Source organism: Triticum aestivum, chromosome 2A, assembly GCF_018294505.1.
Source record: "Triticum aestivum cultivar Chinese Spring chromosome 2A, IWGSC CS RefSeq v2.1, whole genome shotgun sequence".
NCBI lineage: Eukaryota > Viridiplantae > Streptophyta > Magnoliopsida > Poales > Poaceae > Triticum > Triticum aestivum.
Genome location: NC_057797.1, coordinates 531385650 through 531394094, shown reverse-complemented (window position 1 = coordinate 531394094; position 8445 = coordinate 531385650).

The following is an 8445-nucleotide window of genomic DNA, read 5'->3' as shown; positions in this document are numbered from 1 at the left end:
GGTAGATATTTCCGCGGAAGCCGAAAATTTGGAATCGCTTCAGCGAAAAAACTGGCGCGCAAGTGTCATTAGACACGGTCCCTCATTCAGAACTGTGTACGATATGTGAACATCACAAACGATTCAGATAGCTTAACTCATGTGTGATGAGTTTGAACGTTAAAAAATTTTGTTCAAATTTCCATGGTTACAGTGGTCATCCACGACATTGCATAATTTGGGTACACAAAGGAGATTACAGCACACCCACACTTCATAAACGAGCAAGTTTAGCAATTAAATAGAGCTAGCTGACCTAAACATTACTCTAAAAAATTAAAGACCGGTGCTCTTAATTAAACAAAACAAAGAGTACTACTACAGCTGGTGCTCGTCGATCTCCGCCGCCGCCTCCATGTCCAGCTCGCGCCCGATGGTCTCCTGGGGAAGGGGCTCCATGGCATCCATCACACCATACTCGGCAAGCATCTCGCCATCCGCATCCTCCATCTCTTTGGAAAAGGCCGCCACGAGCTGGGCGTGGGCGGACACGATTTGGGCTTGGATAGAAGTCACCCTTCTATAATTTAGATGATATTTTATAAAGAGAAGTCACCCATCGGGAGGATATGTTATAAAGAGAAGTCACCCTTCCCTCGATTTAAATAGATCAAAGATCTATGCATTTTATTTAGATGAGTTTTTCAAAATTAAAAGACATGATGACAAGATGCAAGGCGAATGATGCAAAGATGAAAGCAACAAACCAACAACTCACACGACCAAAGTCGGAAAACATGGAAGGCGTCTGTAGCTCCGGTCTTGGGGCGTCACAACACTCCACCACTACAAGAGGATCTCGTCCTGAGATCTACAATGGCACCGGAGAGAAACGAAAGAGGAAGAGAAGAGGTAAAACTAAGTTGCCTTTTTGACCAATGAGTGAAACCAAAGAACCTTGCGAGGTTGAACAAATTGAAAGAAAGAATACAATGAAGATGAACGAAGTTGAAAACAAACCATTAGAAAAGAGGAACAAGGAACATTACGGGAACCTTGTAGGTTGAAAGACATAAGAAAAGGGTTACGATGGACAAGAAGTACATGCAAGCACTTCGGTTGAAATGAGATGAACAAGGAACGATAAAGATGAATTATGATAACACTCCGGTTGGAAAAGGAAGGCATAGAATATGATCTTGACAAGATGAGAGGATACTTGATGAAATCAACAACACACTACCTCCGGAACAACTGTAGGAATGGAATCAAAAGAACGAAGGAGAAAACAACATATTCTACCTCAAATGAGCTTGAAAAAGCCTCTTTAGGAGAAGGGTCAAACGGAGTTGTTGGAAAACCAACAACGAAAAGAACAAGGTTGTAGTGGGCTTATGGAAAACATCTCAAAACTATGAGGTGAAATTCTGTCACTAACGGAAACAATAGATTGGTTTGATATCAACAAGGAGACGAGAAACTTATTTCACCGGGAGGATAAATGAAGAACTTGGGTCATCTATGAGCACCATAAATAGAAACAATCCCTAGGGAAAGCTTTAGGTGAAATATAACCCAAGTTAACTCCAACGAGGAGATTGATGGATTGAGAAGAGCTCATGCTCGAAGAAATTGATGGGTTTAACTATCTCATTCTTGACAACTGTAGAATCATGAGACGTGAAGGGAAATTGTCAAGAATGACATAACACCATCTCAAAATATAAGGTAGAAAGAATTGCAGTTCTGAATACAAGATGAAGAATGCCTGAACTCCTCAGAACAAGACATGTGTTGAACACCATGTTTATTTGAGAGTATAGCTTGGCGGATCTTAGCTTCGAGAGAAATCTTGAAGAACAATTGAAGAATGAAAGGAATCCTTGATGAGCCGCCATGTTGAGCCTCCGTGAAGAACTCCGGTAATATAAGGATGATCAAACAAAATGAAGGATGAAAAGAATAAGGTTGAAGCCTTGCAATGATTTAGATGGATCTTCGTGATGATGAGAGCTTGAAACTCCAGGAAAAGTATGAAGCACTTGAACCGAGAATTTACTCATCGTGAACAAACTCCGGAAGAAAAAGATAAAGCATATCGAAAAGAGAATGTTATATGATGAACCACTTCGAAAAGAAGAAATTAGAATGCTTGGATGAAACAAGAATAAGAATTACATTATTCTTATCCTTCACCAATTTAAATTGATGACAAGCAACGGATTTTTGCATACTACTTATTATCGTAGAAAGGATTAAGATAGATATAGCGCCAACTTGAAGAGGCCTTCAACGAACCACCGGTAGGATTTGGAAACAATGAATGAATTGATCTGATAACGAAAGAAGAGAAATCTTGAATGAACCACCGTAAGAATTGAAAATGAACGTAGCAAAGGCACAATTCACCGGGGAGAATTGAAAAATGACTGGAGATACTTGAGGGAATATAAATATATGAGAACAAAGAGATCACAATTGATTACAGAATATTTGAATGATGCACCGGTAAGATTTGGAGAACAATAGCTGAAGGCTGAGAATGAATAATCTCGAAATGATGGCCTTCGGAGAATCAAACTGAAAAGACTCTTGAATTGCTCCGGAAGGGTGAAAAGCATTCTCACAATCGAAAACAATTATGAGAGGATGGCATCAAGCTTGAACTACGCATCTCTGAGAAAACGGATAAGATTTGGAGGGAAAAAAACTCTTCTTCGGTCTTCAAATGTTGAGAATGGCGATGAGAAACACCACCTTGAATTGTTGAGGCACTCCGGGATGAAGAATAGAAAGGTTGAACCAACGATGAAAAGAATTTGGAAGCGATCATGGGGAAGGACATTTGACTGATGATAACTCATTTTTATGTCAACCTTTGAAATGAATTCGAGAAGCTCCAGAAATAAGAAGAGTCAGGTAAGATCCTGGGAAAAGACGTGTGGGTTATGGACTCACTCAAAAGATACACCGTTGAACTGATTACTTGAAAAGGAGATTGCATCGGTTGAATTAAAAGGCTTGAATGAGATAACAACCTTGAAATACGGTGAACGGATCTTGAATGAAAAGACGAATCTCCTGAGATATCTTCAGCACTCTGGAACAATTGAATAGCAAGCGGGGAATGATTATGAGGTGCACCGGCATGAGAAAAACATTGGACAAAATGAAAGGACTATGCTCAATACCAAAGCTTGAATTGAATCCACCGGAGAAGAAAATAATGACGAATGATGAACTTGAAGCTCCATTAGAATCTTCATAGGAAACACTGGGTAAAACATTGAAAGAAAAGACTGAAGAGACTTCTCACAAATAAAAGGATACATGATTAAGAAATCTGAATCCTTGAAAAAAAGGGTGGGATGGCGGGAAAACAAAGGCAACTTGGGACGGATGAAACAAATAACGTTGGGAAAACCGAGAGGTGATCTTTCGGATGTTGAAATGATCGGATCCACTTGAAGAGAAAACACGCCGGTTGAAAAGGATTGACATGACAATCTTGATTATCATGAAGGATTAGTATTCACATAGAAATGTGAGAACACCACTTAGGAATAGGTATGGAATCAACACTTAGCATTGAAGCAACCAGAATACCACAACTCAAAACAAAAACAAGGATTGGCTTAGGAAAATAAGCCGGAAACAAACAGATGATAGATCCCATATCATATCATGTGTTTGTTGGAAAGATATTATAGGAGCTACTTGAATTCCCACTTATAAACTCCCGAAACTTTGTGGTTATGCAATCAGGTGTTGGGGATACAGGGGAAGCATAATATCTCACCCAAAACTAAAAATACCTACATCCAGCTATGTCCATCCTTCAACACATAACCAAGAAACCTTCGGAAATTGTTTACCTCAACCTTTGAAAAGCATCCATTCTACGAGTTATGGCAATACTCCCGAACTCCCGCCCCGGTACTGGGTGGCGTCGAGGTTATCTCACCAACAACTGCATAAAAGAGATTTTCGATGTCGGCAAAACTCAGGTATTCCAGAACTGCAACGATAAAATTGTGACGACAACACCTCGGAGCTCAACTCCCCGGGACACTGCCACAACCCCTAAATGTCAGGAGGCACCAAGAACAATGTTCTCGTGACAAAACCATCGTAACAATTCCAAGATACCCGCGTGATCCTAAAAAAATTCGTGAAATTTGAGGAGAGAAGAATCAAAACTCTACGTCAGGATGCCTCACCAGAGCGACGAAGGAACTGAGGAGTGAAAAGAATCCTACTCTCCGATATATAATCCTAAGACTCAAAACATTTTCTTCTAGACTCAACAACGTCAGCGATTCGATCAAGTAGGGGGCTCCTAAGTCGAGGAAGGCTCTGATACCAACTTGTAACACCCACGATGCGGCTATATCTCCCACGTGTTGGAGCATGACTTAGAGGCATAACAACATAGTAGGCATGTCGCAAGAGGGGTAATCTTTACACATCCCATGTACTGAATAAGAAAGGGATAAAGAGTTGGCTTACAATCGCCACTTCACACAATACATAAATATAGCATCACATCATCCAGAGTACAATCAAGGTCCGACTACGGAACCAAATAAAGAAAGACAACCCCAAATGCTAGATCCCCGATCACCCCGACTGGGCTCCACTACTGATCAACTGGAAATGAAACAACACAACGAACACACCTTCATCGAGCTCCCATCTGAGCTCAGTTGCGTCACCTGCACTGGTATCATCGGCACCTGCAACTGTTTGGAAGTACCTGTGAGCCACAAGGACTCAGCAATCTCACACCCGCGAGATCAAGACTATTTAAGCTTATGGGTAGGAAAGGGTAGTGAGGTGGAGCTGTAGCAAGCACTAAGCATATATGGTGGCTAACATACGCAAATAAGAGCGAGAAGAGAAGCAAAACAAAGGTCGTGAACTAGAAGTGATCAAGAAGTGATCCTGAATCTACTTACGTTCAAGCATAACACAAGAAACCGTGTTCACTTCCCGGACTCCACCGGAAAGAGACCATCACAGCTACACACGCGATTGATGCATTTTAATTAGGTTAAGTTTCAAGTTCTCTACAACGGACATTAACAAATTCCCATCTGCCCATAACCGCGGGCATGGCTTTCGAAAGTTCAAACCCTACAGGGGTGTCCCAACTTAGCCCATCACAAGCTATCACGGTCAACGAAGGATATTCCTTACCCCAGGAAGACTCGATCAGACTCGGAATCCCGGTTACAATACATTTTGACAATGGTAAAACAAGACCAGCAAAGCCGCCCGAATGTGCCGACAAATCCCGATAGGAGCTGCACATATCTCGTTCTCAGGGCACACCGGATGAGCCAGACGTCGGGTTGGCATAGACCCTGGTTGCCCAGGGGGCGCCGGACATCGCTTAGGTTGGACCCTCGGGCCCGGGGGGGTTAAAATAAAGATGACTCTCGGGCTCCGGAAACCCAAGGGAAAAAGGCTAGGTGAGGCAAATGTAAAACCAAGGTTGGGCCTTGCTAGAGGAGTTTTATTCAAAGCGAACTGTCAAGGGGTCCCCATAACACCCAACCGTGTAAGGAACGCAAAATCAAGGAACATAACACCGGTATGACGGAAAGTAGGGCAGCAAGAGTGGAACAAAACACCAGGCATAAGGTCGAGCCTTCCACCCTTTACCAAGTATATAGATGCATTAATTAAAATAAGAGATATTGTGCAATAATCCATGTTCCAACATGGAACAAACTTCATCTGCACCTGCAACTAGTAATGCTATAAGAGGGGTTGAGCAAGGCGGTAACATAACCAAACAACGGTTTGCTAGGAAAGGAGGGTTAGAGGCTTGACATGGCAATATGGGAGGCATGATATAGCAAGTGGTAGGGATCGCGGCATAGTAATAGATCGAGAAACTAGCAAGCAAATATAGAAGTGATTTCGAGGGTATGGTCATCTTGCCTAAGATCCCAATAGGAAGAAGAACGAGTCCATGAAGAAGACAAACGGACGTAGACGAACGGATCCTCACAACTCCGGAACAAAACCGAAGCTAACGAGAGAGGCAACCCGAAAAGAAGCAAGCAACATAGTAAAACAACCATCACATAAACATGGCATGATGCACAATCAAGTATGATGCATGTCCGGTTTAAATATGCATGGCATGGCAAAGTGCACAGACAAAGCTACAAGTTAAGTGGAGCTCAATATGCAAAGAGTTGCATATTGACGAAACACCACATTTAATTATTTAGTTCTCTCCCGTTTAAACATGGCACAAGGTGAAGCATGAGTAAAACATTTATCTAAACAAGTTTAAATGAGGCCGGAACAAACAACATTTCCAGTAATTCCCCATGTGCATTTAGCAATTTAAGGCAAACAACAATTTTAACATTTTAAATGTTATTATCATGATGCGAATGTCATGTGCAAGTTTTATGCAATATTTATGAAAATGTTGGCATGATAAGATATGAGGCATTTGTCATCGCGGCAGAAACAAAAGGGGTGCCACGGCGACGATAACGAAACGGTGCCACGGCAATGTTCCGGTTCCGACAACTCATTGAGACATCGGTGCAAAAGAAAGTGTGGCGGGAGCATGCAAAAGATGGTGGGGTGATCCCGGTTACCGGGTTCCCATGGGTCGACGATGGTGACAAGGCAAAAGAGGGGCAACATTCACCGACAATTCGAGCACAAAGCAAGCACAAGCATCTCATTCATCACACATGCATTCGTTCATGGGAGGTCATCTCGGGGTTATAACTTCAAAGCGTGCGTTACTGGAGGGGTTCGAGTTCGATGCGGTGTAGGGGAGGTAGACGTTCTCGGGACGTTCGTAGTGGAAGTAGTCGTCCTCGCATGCTCTAGGGTCGACGGTAGAGGATCTCGTGATCTCAATGACGGTAGTGGTACATGTTTATCGTAGCACGAGTTTCTGTAGATGTTCGGGGTCACGGCGAGGAACTTGATGCATCGTTGAACTTGGCGTCCGAGGAATTACGCGTAGTCGTACACGAGTCATAGTCGAACTTGACGGTTCCGTTACACGGTTCTTCAGAGATGGTACTTGTTCTCGGTTCGTAGACGAGCTTGACGGATCCGAGGGCTCTGGCCATCGGGGTACTTGGCGCAATGCCGTGTAGTCGTACACATTCCGTAGATGTTCATGGCATCGGTGTCGTGGTACTTGGGGTCTTCGGATATTCCGGTCCCGTTCTCGCGACGGCAGTCGTCCACGTTCGTTCGGAGAGGTACTTGGTCTAGCGAAGAGGTACTTGGCGGTAGTGGTACTTGGCATAAATCCACGGAGACAGTCTTGACATGCAACGAGCAACAACGCGATGTACAGATGCAGCAGTGGTCTTGCCGGTATTGTGGCCGGAGCGGGGTGGACCTGGCAAGGTCCTGCCCTGGGTCGCCGTTGGTCGATGGCGAGTAGCAGCTCGGGTCGAGGGCCCATGGTGGTGCTGCTCCACATGAAGGAGGACATACCAGGATGAGTAGGGGCGCTTGGTCTCTAGTCGGCCATGGCACGGTGCGGGCAGGGTGCGGCTCAGGCTGCTGCTGCTTGCGTGCTCCAGCGCAGGCGGAGCCAGCAGCGAGGAGGCGAAGGGAGAAGGGGCACGCGGGGAGGGGATTTGCGGGCGAGCAACCAGGCACGCGGCAGGGAGCCATGCCACGCGAGGAAGAGGAAGCGGAGATCTGCGACGCTGACAGAGGAGCTCGAGGTCGAGGCAATGACACAGAGGAAGGAGTCGAGGGGCGCAGGAGGATGGCCGGGGTGCACGGAGCCGAAGGACGGCGGGGACAAAGGAGCTCCTCTCCCTAGCGCGAGAAGGAAGATGAGTGGAGGGGAAAAGGGGATCGAGTCGTAGCTCTCCCTGGCGGCGCAAGCGAGGGTAAAAGGGAGAGAGCATGGTGAGGGGTTAGGGTAAGCAGCGGGGCTGATTGGGCCTAGCCTTGGGCCGGCGCGTGAGGGAGGGAGGCCCAGCTAGGCTAGACTGGCTGCTGGGCCTCTTCTCTCTCTCTCTAAAAAACTTATCTATTTAACAGAAAAGAAAATAGAGAGAGAAAAAGAAAGAGAGGGTTAGGGAAGGATTTTGGGCATGGGGATAATTTTCCTGAACTCACAAAAATATGCTTGTTCCGAGAAAATAGAAAAGGCGAAGATTGAAAGATGTAAAATTCAAACTCGTTTGAATTAAATTCCAACGGGTTTGAACTAGGACTTGGTTTTTTTGAAGTGACCAAAATTGTTGAAAATTTAGGTGGAGCTCCGAAAAATGACGAAAGGATATATGGAAAAGTTAGAGGCCAAGAGTTGTGGTAACAAAGGCATTGGGATTTTGCATGTGTGTTATGGTGAATTTCAAATTAAAGAAATATTTAAAATAGCCCCCTACTATCGGGATGATATGTTATAAAGAGAAATCACCCTTCCCTCGATTTAAATAGATCAAAGATCTA